The sequence below is a fragment of the Petaurus breviceps genome, unplaced genomic scaffold (assembly GCF_028583685.1).
Source record: "Petaurus breviceps papuanus isolate PSGF00001 unplaced genomic scaffold, PetGlider_PUasm1.0 225, whole genome shotgun sequence".
In the NCBI taxonomy this organism is placed as follows: domain Eukaryota; kingdom Metazoa; phylum Chordata; class Mammalia; order Diprotodontia; family Petauridae; genus Petaurus; species Petaurus breviceps.
The window spans coordinates 10,161,372-10,177,073 of NW_027185889.1; the positions used below are offsets into that span (position 1 = coordinate 10,161,372).

The window sequence follows — 15,702 nt, forward strand, 5'->3', positions numbered from 1 at the left end:
ACTTATGTGACCTTAAACAGGTCACCCAACTTCATTGGGCCTCAGTTTCCTCATCTGTAAAATGAAAGGGTAGAATTAGATGTCCTCTGAGATCCCTTCCAAATCTTGATCTATGGTCCTACATATGTATGCATGGGGGCATGTACATATGCACGCACATTTGAACACACACATGCACACATATCACAACATGCATATATTGTATACACACATGTACACATATATCCCTGAGGGCAATGGCCACCAACTATATTTCTTCTTTATCTCCCAGAATATCATTGTGTAATTTGTTGTCTGTAAGGCTATAATTGATTGGTTACACATCTCTGTCACTTATCAGTCAATTCAAGAAGAAGTATTTATTAAATATCTAACATGTGCCAGGCCTCTAGGTGGTACAGTGGATAGAGTGACAGGACTGGAGTCAGTAAGACTCATCTTTGTGAGCTCAAATATGATTTCAGTCACATCACTTTGTTTGCCTCAGTTTCCTCATTTGTAAAATGAGTGGTGGAAGGAAATGGCAAACCATTCCAGAATCTTTGCCAAGAGAACTGCAAATGAGTTGTGAAGAGTCAAACACAACTGAAATCACCAAACAACAACAATGACATGCATCAGGCAATATTAGGTTCTGGGGGTGAAAAATAGGACTACATTGAATTATATAGGGTGCTCCAAAAGATTTAGTGTACTTTTAAGTGATTAAAGATGAATTTCAGAAACCTTATATAGCAGGCAGCCCTGCACACCTCTAAACTTTGGTTTCCTCATCTATAAAATGAAGGATTTGAACTAGATGGACTCTGAGATATCTTCCAGCTCCATATCTATGATCTTATGACCCTACTGTCTGATATCATTTGTCATTATTTTATGGGTGGAGTATAGTGGATGGATCATTGAGTCCGGACTCAGTAAAATCCAGTTTCACATCCCACCTCTTGCACTTAGTGGCTGTGAGGTTGTGCACAAATTATTTTACCCCTTCTGAACCTTAGGTAATTAATTCTCTATTGCTTCAAACCAAAGGGGGCTACTTACTCCTTGTCTGACATAATGGAAATCAGTTAGACTATTTAGTCTTTGGGTTCTCCATCTATAAAAATGAAGCTGTACGACTAGACTACAAAGATCCCTTCCACTTCTAAATTTAAGAACTCTGAGTTTCCAGTCTTTGTATATGAAAAGAACTCCCACAATGGTATTTCCCCATGTAATGGTGTCACAGATTTTTTAGTGTTCGCTTAATTTACATCTCAATTAAATTGTAAGCTCCTTGAAGCTAGGGGCCATGTGGTATACTTTTTCTAAATCTACCAAAGAGTAAAAAGCTTAACACATGTAGGTAGACAAAGAACCATTTTCAGGTTGGAAGGGACTTTCAGAAATTATCTAATAAACCCTCCTCAAAGAAGATACATGACTTATCCAAGGTCAGATGGTAAATCAGTGACAAAGAGTAGATTAGAACCTGAGTCTCTGAAATTCTAGTCTAGGGCTTTTTGTGCTACACTATCCTGCCTCTCATTCTTTGCATTCTTGATAATTGATTAAAGATATTTATAGTACACATCCTCAATAACCTAAGAAATAAGGGAGAAATGATGGAGGACCATCTGGATATCATATGGATCAAGATAAAATCCACAGATATGGTCAATAACAAAGCTAGATGAGTAATGTGAGTTATTGTGAAGCCAAATTAAAATTTGGATCATTTGGCACCTGGGTCTGATAATGGCAAATTTAACTTCAGGGCAGAACCTCATAAGTCATATGGGTTAAAACAATCAATAAACTTTCATTAAGTGCTTACCATGCACCAGACACTGTGCTAGACCCTGAGGAAACAATGATCAAAAAAAGTAGTTTCTGCCCTCAAGAAGCTTACATTTGATCTGGAGAAATGATGTGTATACAAATAAATATAAAATACACATGAGTCAATATAAAACAATTTAAGGGAGTGCAGTAGTCTCTGACACTTTCTATTTCTGTGACCTTGAATTTCTGAGCCTTGATTTCCTCATCTACAAAATGAAAGTTTTGGAGGAGATGGCCTTGGAAGTCACTTTGAAATATACATCAATGATCCCAGAATAATTTGTTTCTGCTTAGAAAAATAAGTCCAAAACTGGAAGGGACCTCAGACACGTAATCTGGTCCCCATTTCATTTTTTAATATTCAGTTTTATTTAATTATTAGGTCCACATCCTCTCCCTCTCTTCTCTGCCCTGGAAAAGGCAAGAAAAACAAATCCATTACATAATTGTCAAATAAAACAAACCAACACTTTAATTATTTCTATGAGAAACATGAGGTTGTGACTTGTCTAAAGTTATGTAGGCACTAAGGAGCAGAGCTGGGATTTTAATCTACTTCCTCTGACTTCCTATATTCATGTTGCCTCTTTCAGTAAAATGTAAGTTTCTTGAGGGAAGAGATTGTTTTTGTTTTTTGTTTTTCTCTTCCCAGTGCCTATAACAGTTCCTGGCACATAGTAAAGACTTAATAATTAAGCAAATTTTAGAATGGAATTCAGTTGAATTGAGACCTCCTAGGCAGCTTTGGGTAGCTTGGAATTATTTCTTTTGACCAGAGTTTGTGTGAGGGGGGCACCAGATGAGCACCAAGGTCTATCCTTTCCTTAGTCCCAAGAAGATCAATGAAATTTACAGAGTTGTGCGTTCATTAGCTCAATTTCCATCAGATTATTAAGGTTTATATAGCAACAGTGTATGTTGATGCTAGAAAGGGTGAGATATCTCACCATTTATTCAGTCACTTGGAAAAATAAGTAAAGTGAGTCAGTTGAGTGTTGGAGCCCACCAGGAATTATTTATGGCTGTTTCCAATATTGGGAATAATATTTCTGTCCTCTCTTCCCTTTTAAAAAAACCTATAAAACAGCTTCCCATTCCTGCCTCAAAGAAGAAAAATAATCTATTCTACACCAGTCCTTTAAATGAGGAAATAAATTCCATATCTGACATATCTGTAATCTTTTGGATTGAGATAAACACCTAGCTTGCAAGCCCATATATTATATTGCCAACCAGTGCCATTACAAATTACAGTGTCTCCAAAGAGGACAAAAATTCAATGGATGCTACCATGTAATCCATAACCTCAAGAGAGCCTCGAAACCTCTTCTTTCTTTATCAGCATTCCTCAACCAACTTTATTCTCCTATAGAACTAACTACATTTGCTGTACAGTCACCAAGAAGACAGAATAGGTACTCTTAGTTTTGAGGTACTTGAATTTTGGCAAAGGGGGAACTTGAAGGGAATGGAACAGTATTCCAGGGATTTGGGGACATATTATAAGAGGTAGACTTTAAATTCCTTGGGCTTAGAGACTATTATTTTTATCCTGTTCTCAGGCCCTGGAGGAGACAGCCTGGGCTAGTGGACAGACATTGTAACATCTAACTTATTGAAGTTTGGGAATTTTTATTCTATTCCCAGAACCTGAAGGAAGCAGGCTGGAACTGGCCTTGGAGTCAGGAAAATCTGCAAGGTATTACTACTGGCACACATTAGCTGTGTGACTATGGCAAATCATCTAACCTCTTAATGCCCAAGACAACATACTAAGGTAAGATGTAATAGACAAGTTGGGGAATTGTTATTTGGACTTGGAGGAAGGATTTTTACACTTGTGTGCTGAAAATTATGAAAATTGATGTCAGAAAGATCCTCCTTCTTAGGGTAACCCATTGTTTTCTGTTTCCCATGGGGTCATAGAACAGCTATGGATTCTTAGGAAGGTATAGTACTACAGAGTACATCAGGAGTATAGTACCACAGCATGGTGGAAATCTGTCCATGTACAAAAAGGATGAGGTTCTCCCCCACACTAATGAAAGTGTTTAAAGATGTTCATGTAGGGGCGGCCAGGTAGCACAGCGGTTCCAGTGTTGGGATGACCTGTGGATCGAATACGGGCTCAGACACTTACTACCCACCCAGAAACACCTGGCCATGTAACCTTGAGCAAGTTACTTAACCCCAATTGCTTAGGGGCAGCCAGGTGGCTCAGCTAGTAAGAGCACTGGTTCCAGTGTCAGGATGACCTGGGGACCAAATCCGGGCTCAGATACTTAGCACCACACCCAGAAATAACTGGCCATGTAACCTTGAGCAAGTTACTTAACCCCAATTGCTTAAAAAAAATGATCATGTAACCCCATAAACAGGGGTTCTTGACCTGAGTTCCACTCATTTTTTAAATTAAATTTTATGTTTATTTTTAGTTTACATCATTTATTTCCACAAGATTTTGAGCTACAAATTTTCTCCCTGTCTTTCCCCTACCCACCACCCCAAAACACTGATCCCACTGTATATGCCCTCCCTCAATCTGCTCTCTTCTATAGCCTCCCACATCCCCGCTCTGACTTTCCAATAGGGCAAGATGGATCTCTATACCCCAATGCCTGTATATCTTATTTCCCAGTTGCATGTAATAAAAGATAAGCAATTCAATATAGGTTGTACATGTGTAGCTACACAAAACATTTACATAGTGGATATCTTGTAAAAAACTGACTATATTTCCCTCCATCCTGTCCCACCCCCCACTTGTTTTATTCTCTACTTTGACCCTGACCCTTTTCAAAAGTGTGTGTTGCCAACTTCCCTCCCCCTCCAAACTGTACTGCCCTCCATTATCCCCCATCTCATCCCTTTCCCCCTACTCTCCTGTAGGGAAAGATACCCTATTTAGTGTATATGTCATTCCCTCCCTAAGCCAAATTCAGTGAGAGTAAGGTTGACCCATTCCCTTTTGTCTTCCTATTCTCCTCCATTGTAACAGTTTTCTCTTGCCTTTTCTATATGGGGATAATTTACCCCATTCTGTCTCTCCCCTTCTCTCATTATATTCCTCTCTCACCTCTCAATTTTAACTTTTAAGTATCATCCCTTCCTATTTAACTGGTACTGTGCCCTCTGTATTTATATACCTATACATATATATGCACACACTCACATATGTATTCATATAACCTCCTATACAGACATATATATCTATGTATACACACATATACATTTATATTGCCTTCAACTATTCTCATACTGAGAAAAGTTTCATAAGTTACAGTTATTGTTTTTCAATGTAGGAATGTAAATATTTCAACTTTGATAGGTTCCTTTTGATTTCTTTTCCCTGTTTACCTTCTCATGCTTCTCTTGCTTCTTGTATCTGAATGTCAGATTTTCTATTCAATTCTGTTTTTTTTTCATCAAGAATACTTGAAAGTCTTCTATTTCATTGAATGACCATATTTTCCCCTGATACTCAGTTTTGTTGGGTAGGTGATTCTTGGTTTTAATCCCAGCTCCTTTAACCTCTGGAATATCATATTCCAGGACCTTTGATCCCTCAATGTAGAAGCTGTAACATCCTGTATTATCCTGATTGTGCTTCTACAATATTCAAATTGTTTCTTTTTGGCTGCTTGTAATATATTCTCCTTGATCTGGGAATTCCAAAACCTGGCTATAACATTCCTAGGAGTTTTCTTTTTGAGATCTTTTTCAAGAGGTGATTGGTGGATTCTTTCAATGTTTATTTTGCCCTCTGGTTCTAAAATATCAGGGCAATTTTCCTTCAGAATTTCTTGAAGGATGATTTCTAGGTTCTTTTTTTGATCATGACTTTCAGGTAGTCCAATAATTTTTAAATTATCTCTCCTGGATCTATTTTGCTGGTCAGTGGTTTTTCCAATGAGATATTTCACGTTGCCTTCTATTTTTTCATGTTTTTTTGGATCTGTTTAATAGTATCTTGATTTTTCATAAAGTCACTAGGTTCCAATTGCTCCAATCTAATTCTGAAGGAATGATTCTCTTCAGTGAACTTTTTTTTCTTTTTTGGCGGGCAATTGGGGTTAAGCCCAAGGTCACACTGCTAGTTTTTTTTTTGTCTTTGTTGTTGAGTGTCTGAGGCTGGATTTGAACTCAGGTCCTCCTGACTCCAGGGCCAGTGCTCTATTCACTACAACACCTAGCCGCCCCTTTTCAGTGAGCTTTGGAGATTCTTTTTCCATCTGGCAAATTCGGCTTTTTTAAGTTATCCTTCTCATTGGCTTTTTGATCCTCTTTTGCCATTTGAGTTACTCTATTTTTTAAATTGCTATTTTCTTCAGTCAGTTTGTTGACTCTCTTTTGATGATTTTCTTGCATCATTCTCATTTCTCTTCCCAATTTTTCCTCTACTTCTCTTATTTTGTTTTCAAAATCCTTCTTAAGCTCCTCTATGGCCTACAACCAGTTCGTATTTTTCTTGGAAGCTTTTGATGCAGGAGTTATGACTTCATTGTCTTCCTCCTTCCATGCTTTGATCCTTTTTGTTCCCAAAAAAGGTGTCCAAAGTAAGATTGCTGTGCCTGCTTTGCTTCCTTTTCTTGCTAATGTTGCTACTCAATTACTTGACTTTTGAGCTTTTTGCCACAGTAGAATTCTGCTACCAGAGAGGTGAGCTTTGTCCCAAATCACTGGGGTTTTCTCAGCTGCTGATGCTATTAGTTGTGTGCCCTCTCATAAGCCTCTACTGGCTCTGGCACACTCATCATGCACCCCTAGATAGCAATCCATATCCTAGCAGATTAAAGCAAGAGTGATTACCCCTCAGATTGCTTGCTTGTTCCCCTTACAATATGTAGGCCAGGAGATCTGAAGCAGCCATGTGGTGGCAGCTGCTGCACCTCAGCCACTTCTCCCTCCAGGGGTAGAGGCTGGACTGTACTCCCAGACCCCGTGTTCCCAAAATCCACTCACCTCTCACTTTGTCTTTGCCATTTATGAGCTGATAATTCTTTTTTTTTATTTTTTGGTCTTTATTAATTTGTTTACTTTTGGTTTACAAGATTCAGTTCCACAATTCCTTGAGTTTCAAATTTTCTCTCCCTCCCTCCCTCCCCCATCATGGTGACATACAATCAAGTATAGGATCTGCAGATACTTCCACAGTAGACTTTAATCAGGTTATAAAGAAGGATTGTATCAGATGGAATGAACAATGGGAAAGAGGAAACAAAATCAAACAAGAAAAAGAAAAAGAGCAGGTAGTTTGCTTCAATCTGGATTCAAACTCAGTTCTTTCTCTGGATGTAGACATCTCTCTCCATCATGAGACTTTTTGGGTTGACTTCTAACCCTGAATTGCTGAGAAGAGTCCAGTCCATCAAAGTTGGTCATTACACATACATTGTGTCTGTAATTGGGTACAAATTTCTCCTGGCTCTATTCTTCTCACTCAGCATCAGTTCGTATAAGCCTCTCCAGGTAAATATGAAGTCCATCTGCTCCTCTTTTCTTATAGCAAAATAGTATTCCATTACATGCATATAACACAAATTGTTCAGCCATTCCCAAATTGATGGGTACTCCCTTAATTTCCAATTCTTTGCCACCACAAAAAGATATGCTATAAATATTTTTGTACATATGCGTCTTCCTCCCACTTCTATGATCTCTTTGGGATACAACCCTAGAAGTGGTATTACTGGATCAAAGGGTATGAAATTATTTATAGCCCTTTGGGAATAATTCCATATTGCTCTCCAGAATGGTTGGATCATTCACAACTCCACCAGCAATGCATTAGTGTTCCAATTTGCCCACATCCTCTCTAGCATTTGTCATTTTCCTGTTTTGTCATCTTAGCCAATCTGACTGGTGAGATGTGGTACCTCAGAGTTGTTTTGATTTGCATTTTTCTAATCAATAGTGATTTAGAGCATTTTGTCATATACTTATCGATATCTTTAATTTCTTCCTCTGAAAACTGCCTGTTCATATCCTTTGACCACTTATCAATTGGGGAATTACTTTTATTCTTATAGATTTGACTCAATTCTCCATATATTTTAGAAATGAGTTCTTTATCAGAGACATAGGTTGTAAAAATTCTTTCCCAATTTTCCACTTCCCTCTTAATCCTGGTTGCATTGGCTTTTTTTTTTATACAGAAGATTTTCAATTTAATGTAATCAAAATTATCCATTTTTCATTTTATAATGCTCTCTAGTTCTTGTTTGGTCATAAAGTCTTCCTCTCTCCACAAATCTGACAGGTAAACTATTCCTTGCTTTCCCAGATTGCTTACAGTATCAGCCTTTATATTTAGATCATGCACCCATTTAGGCTTGATTTTGGTGTATGGTGTTAGATAATGGTCTATGCCCAGTTTTGCCATACTATACTCCAGTTTTCCCAGAAGTTTTTGTCAAACAGTGAGTTCTTATCCCAAAAACTGGGGTCTTTGGGTTTATCAAACAGTAGAATACTATAGTCATTGACTGCTGTCTCATGTATGTGGGTTGATAATTCTGAAAACCACCACAACTGCTGGTGATCCACTCTCCCCATGTCCCTCTAGCTGGGGCTGGTCGGGCACCCTGGGGCTAAAACCATGGACTCACAGGGGGCTGGGCTCCTGTGTGCTGTGATTGACACTTCCTGCTGGTCTTCTGGGCTGTTTTCAGCATGAGGTTTGTTTCTCTCTGTCACTTTGTGGGTTCTGTAGCCCTAAAGTTTGTTTAGAGTCATTTTTATTGGCATTTGACATGGTTATGGGGGGAGTACATGGAGTTTTCCTGCTTCTATGCAGCCATCTTGGCTCTTTCTCAACTTAATTTTTAAAATTATTATTTCAATATAATTGGTTTCCTTTGTAACCCTATATGTTTTATTTATGCATGTAAAAACATTATTCTGAGAAGGGATGCATAGATACTACCAGATTGCCAAAAGGGGTCCATGACATTAAAAAAAAAAATAACATATTAAGAACTCTTGCCTTAGAAGGATAACCTTGGAGAACCGTTAGCCATATCTAATAGTGCTCACCTCATTAAGTGATATTAAAGACCCTCAAAAGAATGTGAAGGAGTCAAAAGAAACCAGTTTTTTGAGTATTTTTGAGGGGGAGGAAGACTGAACTTTTCAGAAGTATAAGTCCTCTGCACCGGGGCAGCATATATCATGTATTACTATGAAGGGTAATGGCAGCATCTTAATTTACAGTTCCCTTGGTTGAGCTATACTGATATTGACATGAATATCAATATAGATAAATAAATATACATATCTATCTATATAGATTTAGATACTTCCCTCTAAGTTTAGAAAATAACCAGTGACTTCCATAGGTAATCTGTAATTTGTAAAGATCTATAATTTTTAGATTTTTCTCATCTTTCTGTTTTATAAACTGAATGTATACCAGATAGTGAGCTTCAGGTTTCACTAGAATAGGGAACTCCCTGGTGAGGAATTTCTCTTCACCAATGCAGGTCAGCACCTTAACCCAGAGTCGTATCCCAGTATTGGGCAGAGGAAAAGACTTGATTCTTTCTGTTCCACAGTTTTCCATATACCAAGAAATAAAAGAATAAAATAAAAATGAGAATAATTACAACTCCAATGCTAAAAGGAAATAATATATGTAAGAGGATGGCTTCCCTGCCCCAGACTCATAACCATGATATCTGGGTTCTAATTCCAGCTTTGCAGGTGTGGACGTGTGTAGTCTTGAGCAAATCCTTTACCCATTCTGTACCTTGGTTTCCTCATCTATTAAATGGGAGGATTGGACTAGTTGGCACCTAAGGTGCCTTCCAGTTCTAAATCTATGACCCTATGTAAGATAACAGGAAGTTCATTAGTATTTTCAACCATTGGAGAAAGCAAGAAATGCTTAAGAGTTTTTAATTTACAATACTAATAAGGGTCTTCCTTGCCAATTCTTGAGGACAAAATGCCTGAATTTATGATTCTGATGACCTTTTCACCAACTGATGCAAAAAAAAAAAGCTGCATTAAGTGCTTGAGTCCATTAAGCTACATTTGGTGCTTGAGTTTAGACTCTACCTTCCTGGGGGGGGGAGGGGGGACAGGCTAATGTTTTCTTGGGTAAGATATTCTTTGCCTTTTGTTTTCTCCACCCAGGGTATCTAATTGTCTCAGTATTAGCTTTCTGAAACTAGGCATATAAATGAGTTGAATGTATGTGTAACCTGCCAATATGACCGAGGAGAGACTCACGGAAGTGCTCATGGCTTAAGTAGGCCAACCCATTGGATGTTCATGGAAGTCCATGGGAAAAATTTTTTCCTAAGTCTTACTTCTCTTTTGAATATTTCAGATGATGATGGATTTAAAGGAATAATGAAAAGGATCTTGGGAACAGGATAAACTTAAATTTTTTTATATTCCATTTCCATCCAACTCCATTAAGACAACAGCAAATATAACTGGATTGTTTCTATTAGCACCTGATTTGATTTTCCTCACACATGACTCAACCACTCCCATCTCCCACACCTGGAATGCCCTCATATATGAACTCTGACTCTTAGAATCTTTTGTTACCTTCAAAACTCAACATAAATGCCACTATCTATGAATTCTCCATCCCTCACTTCCTATCAGCTAGTGTCCCCTTCCCCATAAATGTACTTCCTATTTATTTTGTACATATGTATTTATGTACATTCCATCTTCCTTAATAGAATGGAAACTCATTGAAGGCAAGGATTGTTCCACTTTGACCTTTGTATCACCAGGACCTTACATGTGCTGCTTACAATTGTTGATTGATTGATTGGTGATACATGGCTAGTTTCTACTCATTTCTATAGCTCAGGGATTTCTTATTAGAACAAAAATGATTATCCATGAAAAGGCTGAATTTCCACAGGAAAATGAGACTTTTCGGGGGGGAAGTAATGGAGATACAGGTCACATTGCAGTCTAGTGATTCCAGATCAGAAATATGAGTCAAGTGAATTCCAATACCATGATACCCATGGGGATTTTTTCCCCTTTGAATTATTCATATGATGGACTCTCCACTTTCTGCTTTGATTCCATTGTAGAGACCTGGCCTCATTCCTATTCAATCAGCACAGAAGCCGTGCTGCCTATCTATACTCCTGGCTGGCTCTGAAGGAGCTATTAGGATTTATAAATATTTCTGAATTTAAAATCAAGAAATGTTCTAGCTGGAAGGGAACTCAGAGATCACTTAGTCCAAACCCTTGATTTACAGATGAAGAGGTTGAGGTCCCAGAGAAGTTAAGTGACTCATCCAAAATCACATAACTAGTCAGTGGCAGAGCTAAACTGAAATCAAGATTTTCTGTTTTCATTCAAACTGATAATCATGCTGGTGAAACCACAATAAATAAGCAAAAAATTGATGGGACAGTTTGTCCCGGAATCAGACATTGGCTCCTGCTTCTGTTTCAAAATCCATGCTCCCTGAACATCCTGGAAATGGGTATGTCTAGCCTCTTTCTGGCCTTGACTTTCCTGCTCCTGGCTACTATGAAAGCCTATGTTATGGCCATTATATCCTCAGGAAGACTTCTGTATATCAGATGATTGTCATGTCCAAATTCCTATCAATCTACCAGCTCAATCACACCCTCTCTTGTCTGCTGTATAAGATCAAGGTTTTTAAGAAGTTCAAATGGTCCCAAAGTTCCTTACCACCTTAGCCCAGGAGAGTCTCTGTGGCTACCTATACAAGACCCTGTCCAAGAGCCAGGAGTATCTGATTGCAACCCACCTATGGAGGACCAGCTACATGACACCAGCTTCAGGTTCGTGAAGCCCTGGTCCTCAGCCCAGTCCTGAAACTGGACTTCAGGCAGAACTATGCCACTGGCTGTGGTTACCAGTGCAGCACTGCCTGAGTATCCCATGCAAGGTGGAGAGTGACATCAACTGCCTATGGACAGATTCTCAGAGCCTCCACCTGGCCTGCCTGTCATGTATAAGTGGTTTTTGTTCCTGGAAATTCCTGAGCACTGAGGTACCATAGACAACAACCTGAGCTGGTCCAGAACTCCCTTCTCTCCCTTCTAAGAAACCATGGCTAGTAAAATACTTAGAAACCAACCCAACCCGAAAAACCTGACAAAAAACAATGCCACACACATAGTAGGCAGTAAATAAACATTTCTTGTTCATGATGATGATAACAATGATGAAATAAAACTATTACTGGGTACACTTCATCATGGATTCTGAATTAGTATAACAAAAATACCCTAGGTCATGATATCAGAAATGGAATTCTAGTCCACAGTTGCTATAGCCCCCTTTCCTGCATTAAGCTTCACTCAAGGACAGCTTTATTTTAGTAGCTGCTAATTACCTGATTGGAATAACTGAACTCCTGAAAAGACCAAAGAAACAGAGCTGAGCAGCACATCTGTTCCCAGCACCATACTTCTAAGAGCTGGCCAAATGAAGTATTCATCTTGTGGAAAATCCCACTGGGTTCCTTTCCTTTCTGTGGCATGATCTCACTCAGACTTCAAAAGGAGAGATTTACGTTCTTTGCCGCTAATATGAATGTTTCCTGGAGTCCAGTTGTATAGATGGAGCTATAGTGTTGGATGTGTCAGAAATTTTTCCTTTGTACCTTGATAGCAAATATAATTTAATTTGACTTTTGTTCTTGCTTGAAAAAAAAAACAAACAAACCAAACAACCATTTGTCTCTTCATTATAGTTTAGTATTGACTACTCAGGATTTAAAGCTACAAGTCTGTTGGAGTGGGTTTTGGTAGAAAGGAAGTGATGAAAATATCTTAAAAACTAGATGTCTTACTTTGTTGCTATCAACTGGTGATCAATCATCATCTAGTATAAATTTTACCAATTGTCCTCATTTTTTAAAATGATTATTATTTATTAATTCAAGGAAAGCAGTGTTGCTTTGTGGCTTAGGGGCCCATCTTCGAGTCAGGAAAAGCCTAGATTTAAGTTCTGCCACTGACATATACTAGCTGGGTGACCTTTGTCAAACACTTAACCTTTAATTTCCTCCCTTCTTCATTCCTTGGCAATTCTCTGAGGCTTTAAGTGACAGAAAAGTTGTTAACTTGCCTTGGTGGAGGGAGTTTCCACACCAGGAGTTTCCCTACACGAGTGGAATCATAAGTTTGGGACAACATCCACAAAATCTACTAATTCAGATGGCCCTTTCCTCCAGATGAGAAAACAGCCTAGTTTTTATCAGGAAAAACTGCAAATGCCCTTGTTGTAACTGCTTTCTCTTCTCAGTGTTTACTGATGGAGAATAAAGAGAGCAGCTTGTTGGAGGGTTACATTCTAAAATTTATATGCATTATTATATTATATACATACATATACCTATATGTGTATATACATATCTATCTCTGCCTATCTATTATCTATCTTTCCATCTATCTATCCATCATCATCATCATTATCATCATCATCATCTCCTCTCTCTCTCTGGCTCAGTATCAGACTGAAGTGCCATAAGAAATGGTCCTTCACAAGGCTTAGCCCTTGAATCAGCACCACTCAACATTTTCATCAGGGACTTGCATCCTGGAACAGAGAGGAGGATTAAAAAATCTCTGAAGACAATAAAATTAGGGACTGAAATTGTACAAGGCCTAGGCATTGGCTGTCTGTATTCTTCTCTTGGCAAGTGACTGTGGGTGAAGGTGTGCCTCTTAACTACAAGTAGGGATGCTACCTACCTAGTGGTCTTTTCCAGTGGGGCCAATGGAGAAATAGTAGAGCATTAATAAATGATTATTGGACTGACAACTAGAAAACGTGGGGCACTCTGTAAGCAGGAATGAAATGAACACATAGGAAAAGATTCAATGGTTTTGTCAGTGTGAAACTTTCCTTTGTCGAAACAGATTGTAGCAAGTCTATGACTTAGTAGATAAGTAGGTAAGAAACAGCTGTTGTTGCAGAGGATATGCACTGTTACTGGAATCAGGAAGGCATGAGTTCAAATTTGACTTCAGACACTAACTAGCTGTGTGATTCTCTGTCTGCCTCAGTTTCCTCAAGAAAGGATAATAATATCATCCACCTTGCAGGGCTGAGGATCAAATGAGATAGGGTTTGTCAAATGTGCTTAGCCCAGTGCCTGGCACATAGTAGGCACTATAAAAATGTTTGTAAGTACTAGGAGTAGCCTAATGAACAAAGACTTACTGTCTTCTTAGGGTAATACAGCTAATAACTGATGGAGGTGGGATTTAGACTTAGGTCTTCCTGACTGCAAGCCTAGAATATCATTCACTATATCATACTATCTCTTTATCCCAAGAAGAAAAAAAGTTAAAACTGTACATTAAAACTCTTAGTTTGTAGACTATGATTTTCCTTTTAGTCAATTGGGGTTAAGTGACTTTTCCAAGGTCACACAGCTAGTAAGTATCTGAGGTCAAATTTGAACTCAGGTCCTCCTGACTCATGCTCTATCCATTGTGCTACTTAGCTGCCCCAACTATGATTTTTAAGTAGAATGTGTGATTTCCTGAACTAGCACTAATCGAAATACTTTTCTTATATTTAGCATTAAAACACAATTCTCTTATTTTTCTTTTTGGAAAAAAAATATTTCTTATTTTTGCTACATGTTGAGAAGTCCTCCCTTTCCTCTTTGATTTTCTAAACTTTAGCTTCTAACATAACAAGTAATGGAAATACAATTGCACTTACAATCAGAAAGGAAGACAGCATGACACAAGGGAAAGGTAACTGATACTGGAGTCAGGGGACCTGGATTAAAATCTTGTCTTTGATGCTTATGTGACCTTGTACAGGTCACTTCTAGGCATCAGATTCCTCATATATAAAATGAAGGGGGTGGATTAGATGTCTCTGAGGTCTCTTACAAATCTAAATCTGTGCTCTTAATTATAAATGGATTTGAGTTCTAATCTTTACTACTTATAAACTAACAAGAGTGATTTTCAGCAAGGGTTTTAATTTCTCTGAATTTTAATTTTCTAATCTGTTACATGGATTAACAATAACATTTATGAGACCTTCCTCACAGGGTTACTGTCATACTCAAATGAATCAATGAGCCAAAAAGTATTTATTAAGCTCTTAGATGTACCAAGATTTTTTTTCTGGGTGCTAGAAACACAGATAGGAAAAAATTGAGTCTCTGCTCTCCATGAACTCATAGAGATCATTAGAGGAGATATACACATAGAGGGGTCCATCAGTAGAACAAATGGAAAGATCCAGTCATTCTAAGGATGTAGCTGTAGGGATAATGACAAGACTTAGAGGTCCTTAAGATGCATTGGTACATCAGATATGAGTGCTGGGAAGGTCTGAAGAGTGTAGGATTCAAATGAGACCACACATGTAAAGCAGTATATTAATGTGTGTGATGAGTAATTGTGTTATGATTTGAAATATGTGGTATGATTTCAAAGAAGTGACATGGATTCTCCTGTTTTGTGGAAATCAGCTTGATTACCTTATATTAATACATTGTACATGTAATATTGCTCCAGGCTCTATCTCTTGACTGGCCTGAGGATGGGAATTGTCCTTTTGTCATCATAGGGAACTCTCTACACTAATGTAGTTTGCAACATTTCTATGACTTAGATAAATCATAGGAGGTATTTCATAGGGATTAAACATACAAACATACACACATGTGTGTGTGTGTAAAATACAAAATTATTTCTGGGGTAAGTAGAGAGACTATAAAGAAAGACTTCTTCAAGAAGATTCACTTGAGCTGAAACCTGAAGAATTCTAGGGGTTCCAAGAGGCAGGGGTAAGGAGAGATAATTATTAGCATGAAAGATAGTCTATAGATAGATAGAAAATGACAAAGAAGTTAAATGACTTAACCATGGTCATATTACTAAT

General features: G+C 38.1%; 1 pseudogene; it reads left to right on the forward strand.

Moving 5' to 3' along the window:
- Positions 1-11,292: 11,292 nt before the first annotated feature.
- Positions 11,293-11,842, forward strand: LOC138166568 (metalloproteinase inhibitor 1 pseudogene; annotated as a pseudogene).
- Positions 11,843-15,702: the final 3,860 nt, after the last annotated feature.